This window comes from Neodiprion pinetum, chromosome 3 (assembly GCF_021155775.2).
Source record: "Neodiprion pinetum isolate iyNeoPine1 chromosome 3, iyNeoPine1.2, whole genome shotgun sequence".
Taxonomy (NCBI): Eukaryota; Metazoa; Arthropoda; class Insecta; order Hymenoptera; family Diprionidae; genus Neodiprion; species Neodiprion pinetum.
This window is the reverse complement of record NC_060234.1, coordinates 21,117,638-21,132,849: the sequence shown is the minus strand read 5'-3', so window position 1 is coordinate 21,132,849 and position 15,212 is coordinate 21,117,638. Positions and strand designations below refer to the sequence as shown.

Sequence of the window (15,212 nt, the reverse complement as noted above, 5' to 3'; positions counted from 1 at the left end):
TTCTAAACCTTGCTCTTTTGGCGTTGCATTGGTTTTGACCAAATCTTCGACTCCGCTGTGAAGAGTGCGGTTTTTTTTTGAAGTTATACTTCTTTAGGCGCGTTATGAAAAACTGATGAGAGTGAAATTTCAAGATGCGCGCGCATCACTGTAACACAAAATTAACAGGATGAAGTTGCCCACTCAACCGAATTCATTAAGTCTCGAAAAAAAGCTAATGTTGGTACGCTTGTCGCTTCTGATCACTGTTTTCATATTTATTTATAATATTTATCCACATGGTTTCAGTTTTTACAGTCACAACACGTGTTTTATTTTCATACAAGTGCGAATTATATATGTGGCAATAAAATATATTCAGTAGTGATTTAAATTGAATATTTGGATTAATATTATTTACTATTTGTGAATATTAGTGAAAAAATTGTGCTAAAATACTTTTTTTTTTAATGGCTTGTAAAGACGGGCTTGATTACGACAGGAAAATTTACAGTTTACTTTGCTCGTCGTATCTCAAATATATTATCCAATCAAATTGTCCGACACAATTTCAATTTCTCTTACAATTTAAAGACTCAGGGATATTTTGTAATTGTACTGATTTTGAATTACCGCAAGATTCGTTCGACCCGTGTAACTGTTTATAGAATTACATTTCTATACTAGTTTCAAGAATGAAACAGCGCAAATGATTGCAAAATTTTGTGATAAAACATACACGATTGACAATAGAATATTCGTAATAATCTTGTTTTCATTGCATTTTTACACTTAAAAAGAACCGGGTTCAATATTCCTTAAGTTATTTACAAACTACTGTTACGGTATTAATTTTTTTAGTCGACCCATTTTCGTACTCGACCCTTTTCGATAGAATTTACGATTATCGCGAGGTGTATTAAGTAAATCTGGAAACGAAGCTAATCTCAACTTATCGATACAAAATCTGAAAGTATTTTCAGATGCTGAAAAAAATATGCGTCAAGATTTTTGGATTTCTATTACGATTAGTTCGACCTTTGTAACACCCTGATTCGCGGTTTTACCTGCCTTGGATCCACGTCGCCGTAAAATTCCGAAATTCCCTGTTCGAAATGAAGACAAAAGCTCGGGCTAGACTTTTTACGGTAACGAAACCCGGGAGGTTTGACTCGAGTTACGAGGTGTCAACTTCGTAAAACGCGATACGAACTTTCCTTCTGTTTCTCTCTAGTTTTCCTCTTCTCCTCCACCGTTTTTCCCCTCACTCGCTCGCTGACTCCCTCGTTTCGGTTGTTACAGACTGGAGGAATGCCTCGCCATAGGACGCGCCTCGTGTCAAAAGCTTTCCTCGACGGCGTTGGTGAGCTTGCGCAAAAGTTGGCTAAAACGTACGTGACGTTGATTAAGTTTCATCCAGGACTCCGTTGCTGTCGCCTTGTCGTTTTCCGCCCCTTTCCAGTGTGACACGCTTTTTACCCTACAGTTACAGAGCTCTGTGACCTCTCTCTAGACTCTCTTGACCGTGGAAACGGTTCATATCATCGCCATGTATGTATAACGTCAGGGTGATACGTAGTTTGGCGTTGAAGCGTAATTTGCCGTGCTTTTCATTCTCTTTACAAAGATACGGGGACATTGATGACGCGATTTACGTGCTTACCTTTCGGAATGGACAGCAGCTTGGTGACGTTCGGAAATTTTCACGTTGCGGGATTAGGTATAAACGAGCTGTACCGTCTGGATCAAAAGCCGAGAGATAGAAACTAACCCTAAAACTAATACCCAGCAATCTTATCTGCATCGACTGGCACCTCCGTATTTTTATTTTAGAAATATCGAATACTTTTCCACACTTAATTGTCATCCCTTCGAAGAGAGGAATTTTCGGAAATTGGTACAGTCAGAAACGTGCTTCGAAAATGATCGTCACCAATCCAAGGCTTGGTAATTTATTCGTAAAGGATCTTGTTGTTGAAGTGAAGGAACTTGTGTTACGAATTTGGAATAATCGAAGAGAGCAAAATGATAAATGATTATTTTTCATGCTTCAAGGGATGAATAATTGGTTATCATAACTATCAAGGGTGGTGTTTATTTGCCCTGAACTAATAAAACACAGGCGAAAGGTTAATCGCGATTCAATTGATTCAGGACAACGGCTGATACGAGTAGATTTTTCGTTGCCAACGTTCTATTTTACCACGGGCGTTAAAAATTGATTCAACCTTATAAAGAGGAGGAGAAATGTGCTACACGACGGCGGATCGACGTGGCGTGTGGAATAACCAGTCTCCTCTCGTTTGCGCCTACTCACCCCAACCCTCGTTACGAAACTTTCGTTGCTTCTGTGGGGCGCAGTTTTGAAGCTCTGAAAGTTTGGCATCGAGCTGCAATTTTCTACTTCAAGTTATTAGGAAACAAGTGGTTCGACAGTTTCTACGACGTGACTGTTACTCGCTTGAATGTAATCGATATTGAACGATTGAGTAAGGAATTACCCGTGGATGCGAAAAACTATTTTGCAAAACTGGCGAAATTTGAACAGTATAACGTACGACGTAGTAGACTGTTTCAAAATAGGGCAACACACGTTGTGTGTACCGGGACAGTCTTTTGAAACTTGAAAATCAACTGCGCTTGCGCGAGTTTTATCGGCTATTCGCCCAGGCTGGCCATCCCGAGTTTTCAGCCGTCAAACTGTTTCTGGCGGCGATGTAGTTGATACGAATTTTCGAGGTTAGAATCTCAAATAATTGAGGCAGTGACTCGGAAAGGTTTGGAAAGCATTTGTTATTGGATCGGAAAGTCGATTCTTCAAAGAACGGTCGTAATTTAACGCTTGTGCTCTTTGAAAATTCAAACGTACACATTTTGCGTACGTTGGCCCGCCTGCATCGCAGACGAAACTATCGCTGCGGGAAGATTTCGCCGACCAATGAGATCGAATTATTTGGCACATGCGCAGTTGATTTCAAGTTTCAAGAGATTGTCCCGGTATACATTTTTTATCGGCCGTGACAAGATGTGAACATTGGTTTCCGATGTACGAAAAATCTTTCGGGAAATGTAGGATTCTAGATCAAGTCTGAAGCCGGTCCCAGACACATTCCGAGTATCCGCAAGTGCAATTATTCACGCGTATAGCTGATGTCAAGTCTAACTTCCCACACCACTCGTGGATACTTGTGTGTACTTGGACTTGGGTAGCCTCGTAATTATTCGCTCGTTCTCGACTGTCCTGCTCCCAAGCATACGCAAAGGATGGCGAGGATTACCGAGTAGTCTGGCAGTTAATCCACGAGTACGACAACGGGTTAAATTTTCATTTGATTCGCGACAATTTACCAACAGCGATCAGAAAAAGGCCGAATGTCGAAACTCGACAATACTAACGACGTGTCTGGGACCGGCTTAAGAGATGACTGACAGGCTGTGACTTTTTAGTGTTCTAATGATTCGTTGAAAAAATATACTTATTTCAGTTTCTTTGCAGACAAGCAATCATATAATAGCAGAATTTGGATTCTTTGTAACTGTTGTTTCAAATGACGAACTGAAACCGATTTTTCGAGGTTGATTACAATAAATACGCTATCATTTGTATCGTAACGGAGTGGGCGTTACAGAATATAATAATCGGGTTCGTGAGTTTATTGAGAGACTTATCAGGTAGCGAAATTAAATGTTTGAAGGAAAATGCTTTTAACGGAAAAAATGCGTGTCTACGGTTTAAAGTCGGTAACAAGACTGTTTTTACAATAATGTTGGTTGACGCAGCGACCTTATTCATTTCATAATATATGAGAACTGTTGTATATCGTTTATTTATGGTGACTTCTAGATCATTAGAAAGGGGGGTAAGACGGGGGATTTCACCCTTTGTAACGATGTTAAAACTGCATGATTATTTTGAAAAATTCCGCGAAGAAACTGGAATGCGTACACGAAGATAATAGAAAAGAGGATTTTACTCAAACCCGCAAAAAAAGAGGGACACATGAAGGTTCTTGGTAAAAAATATCCCAGTGGAATATGTTTTTTACCATTTTAATGTAGCAGACTTTAGTCTGCACACAGTGGTTTTCACTGTTTTAGAGTAAATCCTGCATTTTACGAAGTATATTTTACCGAAAAACCTGCAATATCCCTATTTTCGTCCAGTTTGAAGTAAAATCTGCTGCTTTAGTCGCTGCATCTGTATATTTTTTTTTACAAATTAATCATATGAGAAAGACTCGCACAGTCTTGAGCTCAAAATCATATATCTCTGAAAGATTTTTTTGTACCGCTAAAACCAATCTTCGGACCTCGTTTCAACAAAAAAAAAAAAAATGATCCAAAGCTTTTGACTGAAAATGGCTAATTTAAGTGACTGCTAATTTGGCTTTCAACAATTGTAGTCATGGCCGGTAGTCAAACATTTTGACTCGCTACGAGAATTTATCAGCTATCAAATTTTTAATTGAAATATTCCCTCGACCATTATTTCTTGAAACAGTGAAATCCAGCTAAACGACGAAGCTCGAACTTGCCTTTACGTAATAGCCAGAAGCTCGTATCATGCTCGCATCGACATCACTCTAATCGGACCATTCGAGTGATCGATGTCGCACGGATAGCCGGTTATTAATGCACAAAAAATATCTCCTCAGTTGAGACGATCCATCAGGCTGGAAAACAGATTTTGAGGTGTGACGACAGTGTCACGAAAGGAAACATTGTGTTCACACACACACGCACACACACACACACACAGATTAAGAAATCATAAACGAAAAAAAGTGTATCGATGTGGTATAAATGACATGGAAAAAAGCTCCGGAAGACTTTTCGTGCCGCAGCTTGAAGTAGCTCGGGAAACTGGAATCCCATGCGAAATGTACAAGCCGTGACGAATGGCCACGAGGGATTCGGCTGATTGAAATTCCCCTTACACACCGACGCTTCGATCGCTGTCTTGACGGGTAAGACGGCGAAGCTTTGCAGGGGTCCGAGAAAGGCTTCGGCAAATGTTTGCGCCCCGCGTTTCCCATGCTTGAAGGCCGTGTAAAATGTGGCTGGGCACACATGCGTTACGTAGGTACTATCCCAAGCCCTGAGTCTGCAGGCCAGCGAATCGTTCAAAGCCGCGTCGCCCGAGATTAGGAAATATACGAAGCTGCGCCGGGCCAACCGTGATTATACAAACTCCTCTTCTCGCCTCTCTCTTTCCCGTTTCGCGCCCCGAGCGAGCGGCTTCGAAGCCCGGTTGGATCGGGGATGAATATTTCATCAAGCAAACACGGGGCGAACCTGTTCCGCCAAAGTCAACTTCACAATACGTGCCCATCGGAAGTGCGATCACCTATTTGAATGAATTTATACCGGGTCGGTACCCTTCTCTGGTTATACTCGCGTCAGGTGACCCTTATAACAACCGATTTGTGCTGTTTGCAGCTCAACTTCGACCGTCGTCGTATCGCCGACTTTGCTAAACGCCACGATTTTCACACTGGCGGCTAGTAAGGACGCCGTAATTTTATACCAGAAGTCCGGAAAGTCGTGAAAATAGCCAAATCGATGCTTAAGGAAATCAATATGTCGTAGGAACTAATTATTACAGAATATAGTTGGCTTCAGTGTTGCCAGAAGGCTGACGGACAAATCTAGGATAATTTTGAGATTCTCCTAAGCCAGAAAGAAAATCCTCCTGAATTTAGTTAGAAAATTTTTAAACGACGAAGCAAGATTGAATCAAGTTTGTACAATATCACGTATATGGTTGACATGTAGCAATACAGTCCACCTTTTAGAACAAGCTGTTTCTATATCCAGAATGCTTCAACCTACCGGCAATTCTGGCATTTAATTTACCGATAGAATCTCATACCAACTCAAGTGGTCGCCTTTAGCTCACCGTACTTATCGCATAGAAAAATAACAAACAAGGCCAGTAAAAACTGAAAAATTGGAGAGCAAAGCGTAAATGTGACAATTCCTCAAATTGGTCCCGAAAAAACTGCCTGAACTTTTTTCCATCTATTTTTTTTTCCGGAAGCTTCCAATTATTCCTAAATTCAAGAGGACTTTTCCTAATCTTGTAACACTGGTCAGCTCAGGTTAGGTTGGATTAGGCTGGGTATGAATGAACGAATCGCGTCAAGTGTAGTTTATGATGTTAAAACAATAAACATCAACTTTGAATTTTCATAAAGCTTTCAAGAACTTAGTGTGTTCTATCAAAAAATTGATATCAGCAATCTATGGTAATCATGCAGTTCCCACGATACATCGGTTCAATTAATAGTTCGTTTTCTTCGAGACATTTTCCTGGTTTTGAAAAAGCTTTTTTTGAAAACTGAATTTGCTGTATTCGAAGACGCTCTGTTTCGACTGATGCCTGCGCAATTGATTTTTTATGTTACTAGAAATTCGTCTTTAACACGACTTCTATCCCTTAAACAACGCAGACTTGCCATTAAGTTTGGATTGTAAGACTTCAAGACTTCTCCAAACTTCCCAGATCCAAAATTGTAATTTTTTAGGTGCCACTTGTCTTTGTTCATTAAGAATAATTTTTTCGTTGAAATTTGTTTCTACTAATTTTCTCATATCTAATAATAAATCGTCAATCAAAACTGAATCACGCATATTGCACCGCACGTACTTATATGCGAAGTATTTCACCGGGTCTATAATATTTGCAACGACGTAGGAGTGGAACTATAGTTCGTTCGTAGAAATTTCCTAACTTTTTCATGGATTTCTTCATGCAAAAGAAAAATCCTGACTATTGCAGGCCTAAGCCAAGGTTTCCTGAGGGGCAATCCTCCAAACGATTTTACCCGAGAATAAAATTTGATTTCATGCCTCGACTCACGGTTAGTTCGAAAGAACTGTTATTTCAATAGCCCGAGTCAAAAAATCCGAACCGGCATCGTCTCGTTTTTCATTGAATTCAGCGTCGAACAGAGAAATTGAAATTTATATGATTCCATACAAAAAAAAAAAAAAAAAAATGGTGTCACCATTAACATTTTCCTCCAAATGCAAAAGAAGTTACCCAAAAACAGTGCACCCACAATTGGTTGAGATTGTGAATTCTTTGAAACGTGAAAGCAAGGTCAATCAAGCCCGAGGCAATGATCGGCAGGAGTGAGTGTGCGATGCCATAAACAAATCGTTGGTATCTTCCCCCGTATTTTCGGTTCGTCGGCGAGCAATCCATCGGCAGCATTGACGGAGCGGCGCCAAATTGTTTTGGCATTTCTCCAGACTGATTTCCCCGCACAACTTCGACAAGCTTCACTCCGCGCCTCGGCCTTGCCCTCCTCAGTTTTTCTTTCCCCCTCCTTCCGATTTCCTTCATCTCTTTTCCCTCTCTGTTATCTAAAACCTCTCCCCCCCCCCCCTCTCCTCCCCTCCCCTCCCCTCCCTTTCCTTCGCTCTTTTCCTTCACCCCCTTCGGTGCTCCTTTGAGGCCGAATGAAACTCTTGGAAGTATATACGCGGCCTCGATATTCCAGGAGCAGAGCCTACGTGGGCCTGACGATCCGCGTCTCGACGACGTAATCCTCCGTTTGCTGCACGATGGTGTAGCCGAATTTTCCTAAAAAACATTTCTTCTGCATCGTCGTGTAATCTCGCCGTTTCATTCTTCCAGAATATCTCAACCCTCATCAAACCACCCCGAAAATATTCCCCTCGTCGCGTCTGTGTCTATGCATGTTATACAGCCATGGGTACGCATATACGTATGCCGCTTCGTGTACTCTTTAACCCTGATGTTAAATGTATATACCTATATATGGGGTATTCCATGACATCTAGATCGAGATTCTATCTCGGTGTATCAGATTGGATTTATAATTTTTTGTACGAAAGTACATGACGAACAACGAAGTTGCAATTTTTTAAGTATTTTTCGACCCAACGTATCTGAAGTATGGTTTAAAAACTTGAAAAAAAAACCTACACTTTGTGAAATCTGAAAAAATTCAGGGAAAACTTGTGAAAAATAAAAAAAAAATTTCCCACCCATTAGAAGATGCAGATTTTATAACTTCAAAGGATACATGAGAAAAATAAAAAAAGTATTATTATTATTATTAAGAATGCACGTTTTGTGTACATGTTTTTTTTTATGTCAAAAATGCAATCGATTGATAATAATTTTTCATTTTCCTTATTTATCTTTAGAAGTTATAAAATCTTCATCTTCTAATAAGTGTAAAAAGTTTTCTTATGTTTCATAAGATTTTTCTGAATTTTTTTAGATCTTAGAAAGCGGGTGTTTTTGTTTCAAGTATTTAAATCGTAATCCAGATACGCTGGGTCGAAAAATTCTGACAAAAATTGCGACTGCGTTTTTTGTCATGCAATTTCATACGAAAAATTATAAAGCTAATCTGAGAATCAACGTAGAATTGAGATCGAGCTGTCTTGGAATACCCCATATATATACAAATGGTGTATTTCATGTCAATAAGTCCATGTACCTCACCCCTTTCGATTTCAATCAGTTTTTTTTGCCGGAATTGGAGTCTTTTTTGTTTTTATTATATTCCGCGATCTAAGTAGATAACGGAATCATAAAAATAACGTGATTCTGAAAATCTATTTGGATCGAGGCATGTATAAAAAAATACAAGTACGATATGGAAAAACGAAAATATGCGAAAGAAATAGGAAGTATTGAGATCCCATTATCACGTGGTGTTCAAAACAGAGATTTGAATTATGCATTAAATTTTTTCAATGCATTGGCATTTCCATTAAAAATTTGAACCTAATGGTTAACGTATCATTTTCTATTAAGAATTGTACAACCCTGGCTTAAAAGCCACATTTTAAACTATAAAATCAGTTTGAATTATTTCAAAATTTGGAAAATGGTGATTTCGGAATTGATTTTGGGATTTCTTATTTCTTTCCTGATGCTTTTTTGGGTTGATAAGAACATCACACTCAAAAGTGATGCAAATCAAAGGTGGTGAGGTACATAGGTTGTTAATTTAACGTGGAATGCCCCATACATGCAGTATGCGTACACGTATTCAATTGCATCTATTTGGTTTTTTAATTCTCTCTTCACCTTGCTCTATTTTTTTTTTCACCCACAATGCGGATGAACTGGGATCGCAAAATGGATCGACCAAAGACGGACACCAAATATATTTCCAACGGTTTTTGTGGCTACTCCAAGTTCGAATAAGTTCAAACACTTTAAATTGTGCAATGAAACTCACAGCAACAGAGCGAATGTTTGGATAACACGAAATGGATCATCTTGCTTTTTTTGGGCTCGCTTATATGAACAGGTCAGACGCTCGATTTATAGCTGAAACTATTATACGCGCAATTTAGAAAGTACAATTTTATTTTTGCGCTTTGAAATAATTTCATTCATACACGGGATTGATGAAGAAAAATTACACCTGTGAAGCGGAACTGCGCTTATTTATTATTCATAGGGAGTTTATGAGCGAGGGGAGAGAGACTGAAATTACAAAAATAGACATTATCATGACTGGATAAAGGCTGGCTCAAATTGTACTTAATACCTTCATATCCGTATGGATGCATGGGCTGTAATTTACAACCGTTAGCTGTGGCGCCGTGCATAAACTAGATCATAAAATATGCAGGTAGCCACGGATCGCTTGCGGGACATCGCGGAATCGATCGTGTAGTGGTTTATTTTTTATTTCATGTTTTAGTCCTTTTTCAAACAGTAAAAAGGAACGCACGTGCACGCAGGCTCATCAGGAACACAACGAGGCAGCCATGCTTTCGTGTAAAATATAATTACATTCGCCGATATGTATCTAATTATAGGATACAGCTACACACGGTCATAATTGCTGGAATATGTGTTCTAATTTTTTATTCATTCTTCAATCTTTCAGAATTACGGATACTCAAGGCTGCCGTCAGCATTTGGATCGAACGACGTGCATCAGTAGCTGTATCGATTATTACATCGTGGATAAACTAGTGAGTACTTTCCTAATTCAATTTCATTCAACATTTGCCACGCTTCAAAGAAATTTGTAAATATTACGGTAATGAAGTCTATTTCTATTATTTATTTCTATTTTCTTCTTGCGTAGAAATTCAAACGACTTTTATTTTTTCAAATAATTTGACTCACTTGTGATTCTTGAAATTACAGTAAAGGTTGAACAAAGTTTTCACCAATCAATGAAAGTAGTCTAAGAAAATATAAACAAATATTAATCAAATAGTAATGATTTTTCTCGAAATCTGTGTAGTAAGTTTTATGCTCAATTGCGAAATAAGTTTTGAGTCCAAACATCAATCGAACAAAAAGCTCGCAGTTAAAAATTTCCCTAAAGTCAAGTCGAAACGTACGTTTAATTAAAAAATGTCGTCATTTGTGCCCTAAACATGGATTGAAGTATTTTTGAGACCTTCTTGGAGTTTCTAAAACTATGAAAATAGCTTGAATATTAATCACCGCACGAGAAGCAAGCATTCGTGTACTCCGGGTTATCTTCATGGCGTTGGTTCGGCTAAGCCGGCTGATCCATAGATCACAAGTTTGTTAGACAAAATTTTGCGCCCTCAAATCCGCATGTAAACTATAACCGTGAGCAGACTGCACGCGAGCTAAAATTCCAGGTGTGATCTATTATCGTTTCGCAGACCGCGTGCATTAAATACCGAGGTACACACCAGCCGCGTTCCCTATGTTCACGAGGACTTGGTCTCGATGAGCTTGCATGGCCGTCGTCCCGTTTATATCTGACTAAAAATTTTATCCGTCCACATGCGAACGAAAATAATGAAGCAATCAAATGGAAAGGCGACGGTAAACAAGTTGAAAAATTTCATCGCGACAATGGATGAACCAGAATCATGCACGCGGTTTGCTGCCGTTGTATAAATTTACCCATTGCGCCGAGGCATTGATTGATGCAGCGATGCAGCGATTTTGATCAAATTATACAGCTCTAATTTTTTAACGCAACACTTGCACAGCGACGGGAATAACTGGGGTCAGTGGGTGTGTCAGTTGCATTTCTAATCAGGATCAAACTCTCTCCAAAATTTCCAAAAGAAATCAACCATTCCAAAGTGTTTATAATTGTACGTGGATTTCTGAGTGACTGTTCAAGTGGGTTTTCTGTAAGGACGTGAGTGGCCGAAGACTGTACGATTTTGAAAAACTTTACTACAGTGTGCACCATAAACGAATTCACGCTCGAAGTAGAATTTCTCCTTGGTGAGTGTACGAGGAATGATCGAAACGGACTTGCCAATCGACGGGCACACCTCCGGGTGGAAAGTAATCATGTCCGATGAGACAAAACAGGAGTAGAGAACTTGGTCTGGGTGATTCCTGCTCCCGTAGGGATATATCAGGCGGTCAACGTGGTCCCCCAGGCGCGTAACAAAGGGAAGCCGTAGGCTCAGCGTCAAAAGCGCCAATCCCGCATTTGCATTGATTAGGTATTGACATTGTTGCAAACCCGACGCGTATAGCAATTCCGGCAACAGCCAATAGCGCGTGACTGGAATGGGTAATCAGTGGCATGGACAGATAAATGGCTATTCACTGGTTAAAATTAGATTCCGGTGCACAGTTCTGTTATTGCATCGACGACCCCTCGTTGCAGAGCCCGTGCATTCCGATAATCGAAACCAGCTGATTCAGCGCCCTGTTATAATTAGCAGTTATTTGTTAATCAAAGATCTATTAGGCAGCCCTCATGCGATGCACGCTCGGTACACAATCGCGAAAATGAATAGCTCTCTCTCTCCGGTGCCTGCATAAAGAACGGAATTAGCATTGGCGCTGATTCCCCGTATGGATGAAGGGTGCCGGTGAAAGCTCTGCAGTGGATAAGTAATTCGGTTGAGTGACATCCGCCGCGTTTTCGGAAAATACGAGGTCGTTCCGGAGCTTCTTTCCATAAAGTTTTCGGTACGACTGGCAAAAACTAAGCGGGCCTCCGGCCGCGCATTTTGTGCACACGGGTAATACGGGAGTCTCTAATTGGCAGTGAGCTGCCGCGTCGCGACGCTTGGAAATGCCGGCCAGCAACTCCCTCTTCAACGTTTTAATAAACATTTCCCGGATTTCTGTTGCCGGGTACCCAGCGGGCAGGTATTCATATAATGAGCGCATCGCAGAAATTGTCCAACAGTCTACGAAGACGAGAAAAAGGCACCGGAAGCTCGAGGTGGGGAACGGGGAAGGGTAGAGGGTGACGCCTACGTCGAGAACGACGGTGCGCTATCACCCCGGAACACTCCGGTGTCTCGGTCGGGATGAGACTCTCGTAGGGGTGGGTATTAGGAGAAAATACAGTGCATCATCAACGCCCAGATAAGCCGCTTAGGATGGTCTTGTACGAATGTACCTCGCTTCCCAGACCCACACCCTTCACCTACGATATTCCACAACCCAGTTTTTAAGCGGTACTTTGGCCCACTCGGAACCCGACGGAGGTCATTGCCACGTTTCGTTCTCAACCCATGGTCAAAGTGGGAGTAAAGACCACGTAGGGTACGTTTCTGATTGAAACGCTGGATGAGGATCACGAAGAGAAAGAGAGCGCAATGGTTACGTTTGTCATTAACGAAGTGACATGATCGTTGAACTTGAGTGGAGCAATTTTTAAAGATTTAGTAATAGTTTGGTAACGGACTTGAAGTTTGGTATACACTTTGGAGAAAGTATAACGACTTCACGCGACACTATTTAAAACTCTTTGGTGTTACGTGAACTCATTAATTCAGGTCATACCCAATCGTCTAAAGTCCTTCAAAGACGCTCCAAGCGACGTTAACTGAGATTCGCTTCTCTGGTCGTAAAGTCATTTAAATTCATTCAGCGCATCATTTATCAGGTCATTCGAATTCACCGAAACTCGTGTGAAAAGAGAGCTCAGTAGTAATTAGTTTGAACACTTTTCAAGTCAGTTTTGGTATTCCGTACAACCTAAAGTACATTTCGAAGTGACTCAAGTTCACAGAGAAGTGTTTCAAAGTGTTTTGGAATCCCGAAGTCAAGTCTGATTCTATCAGCCTGTCTGGCATTGCTGAATATTATAAAATAGTCTGCAACACAGTGGTCGATAGCAACGCGTAGCAGACTGTCAATCATCTTCCCATCCATGCGATGAAATAAGACGCCAAAGTGGCATCGGCTGAGGTAAAATGGCATTGGCTTATAAGCGTGCGGTGAAGAGAAATAAGGAAAACAGTATTTTTCAATAATGGATAACGCGGTGACAGGGGAGGGTGAAGGCGACACCTCATCCCGAGGGATCGGACAATCGTGGCTGTGCCAGATGTCGGGAAAAAAGGTTTCTCGATTGTTTTCGCACTAAGGGAATTGAGCCGTGGTCGCGTAGGGGCGAAAACTTTCGGATGGATCCTCCAAGCGCCGCTATCGAGGTCACAGTGGTAATGCTATACGGGAAGAGTTTCACGGTAGAAGTTGCAGAGGTAACTTCGATCGGTCCGCGTCTTCACGCCTCTCTCAACCCTTCCGAAGTAACTCTCCTCAACGACGAACAAAAAGTGAGGGGGAAAAAAACTGGTGTGACGTAGACGCAAACAAGTCTTCCGGCCTTCGGGGATTCCACCTGAGTGTCTGTATTTCGTTGGAGTTCACAGCCCGCGAAGTGTCAGCTCGTGCAGGCGACTGTCGGCAGGGTGGCAGGCAGACAGGTGGCATCAAATTATTGCAAACAATTACGTTTAATGAGAAGGTTAACGCCGCCAGACGCTGGGCTCGCGCAAACGGGGATGCAAATGTTCCGGTGCCGAGTAATTAGCAAACGCAGATGGGACGACTCGGGCCGCGAACCACCATCCCTGGATATTTCCCTCACCCGTTCCCTCTCTTCCTACTTCTCTTCTCGAGATCACCCTCCATAGACTCGAAGTCATCACCTGATAGGACAATTCCAGACTCGTGCCGGTCCCTCGTTCACCTTTTATCTAATATCGTTGGCGCGTTTGAACGATTTTCTTCTCACACTTGAGCGACGCGATGGATGAATTTCGGTCTCTTTTGAACAATATCCCTTCTCAAGTATGCCGCGCAGCTTTGAACCCTCTTCGCTAGACCTGTAATCTGTTATCTAAGGGATCTTGAACCTTGCAAACTTTGCTGACCTTGTTACTTCAATATTCTGCAAATAGTGTGTATAGTTTTCAATGCACTAATATTCGATCTTATACGTGATCTCTGGTATTGCGCAGGATGAAAGACCGCTTCATCGTATGAGCGTGAAAGATTTTTAACTCTGAATGTAATTTCCTCATTGAAAATTCTTTCCGAAATAACTCGTTGTAACATTGAACGGATGATCTGAAATTGAAACTACGGTTTGTGCGAACCCCTCGACAAAATGTAGCTTCAACTTTCATTACGTCTCCGTAACTTGGAAAAGCATCACTTCGTAGCAGGTAGAGTTTCGCACGGTCAAACTTCAAAAGGCTAGCAACTTACGGTGATAAACCATTGTACCCAAACAATTCCATTCGGAGAGGCTAAAGCTCCAAAGATTGATCCTGGATTGGGTGTGTCAAGTTCATAGACATTGGGTATCACTATCATGCCAATCGTGTTCTGCGTGCAGGTACCAGTATAATGTCATTATCCCTGTGAATCGTTCACAAGTATTAGGGTCCGTGTCGTATATTTTCAAAATTTTTCATCCCGATCCTCCGATGATTTCCTTCCACGCCTGCTCGCCTTTGGCTCGAATCGGTTATTGTTGATTGCTCGAGCCAAATGGCTACGACCGGATAAGGACAGTCCGGTGCTCAAGTCCAGCGTCGAGAGGACAGTTAAATTCCATCCCGTACTCAGGGCCGTCTCCGGAACAACCCGCCCACCCACCACTTTTCAGAGGCTTTCGGAGAATGGTCGAAAAGAGCTGCCCGTTATCCTGGTACCAACCCGGCACTTTAATATTCTTAAGGCTCTTTATGCCCTCCTATATCACGTTATCTTCGTCCCACGCGCCGGCTCGCGAGACTGAAAATTTGGCCTGCGATCGGAACGAGATCCGCCTCGGCTAAATAGCAACAAGGATAAGTCGAACCGCCTTCACCACTCATGTTCCTCAATTTTCCGAGTGCTTTGCAAGATTTTGAACGTGACAACTTGAGAAATAACAATTGGACAGTATTCGCTTAACGATCAATGCTGTTCAATGCTCAAACCAGCATTGACCCTACCGATGATTCAATTTAACGTTGTCGAT

The 15,212-nt window shown here is 41.4% G+C and overlaps 1 protein-coding gene across 1 annotated transcript in view; it reads left to right on the top strand.

The window, feature by feature from the left end:
• The window catches only part of LOC124214239 (protein amalgam), a 224,261-nt gene that overhangs the window by 62,497 nt on the left and 146,552 nt on the right, over positions 1-15,212 (top strand). Inside the window, exon 2 of the mRNA XM_046616446.2 lies at positions 9,870-9,957. The gene's annotated coding sequence lies outside the window, so the exon portion shown is untranslated. The remainder of the gene's footprint in view (positions 1-9,869; positions 9,958-15,212) is intronic.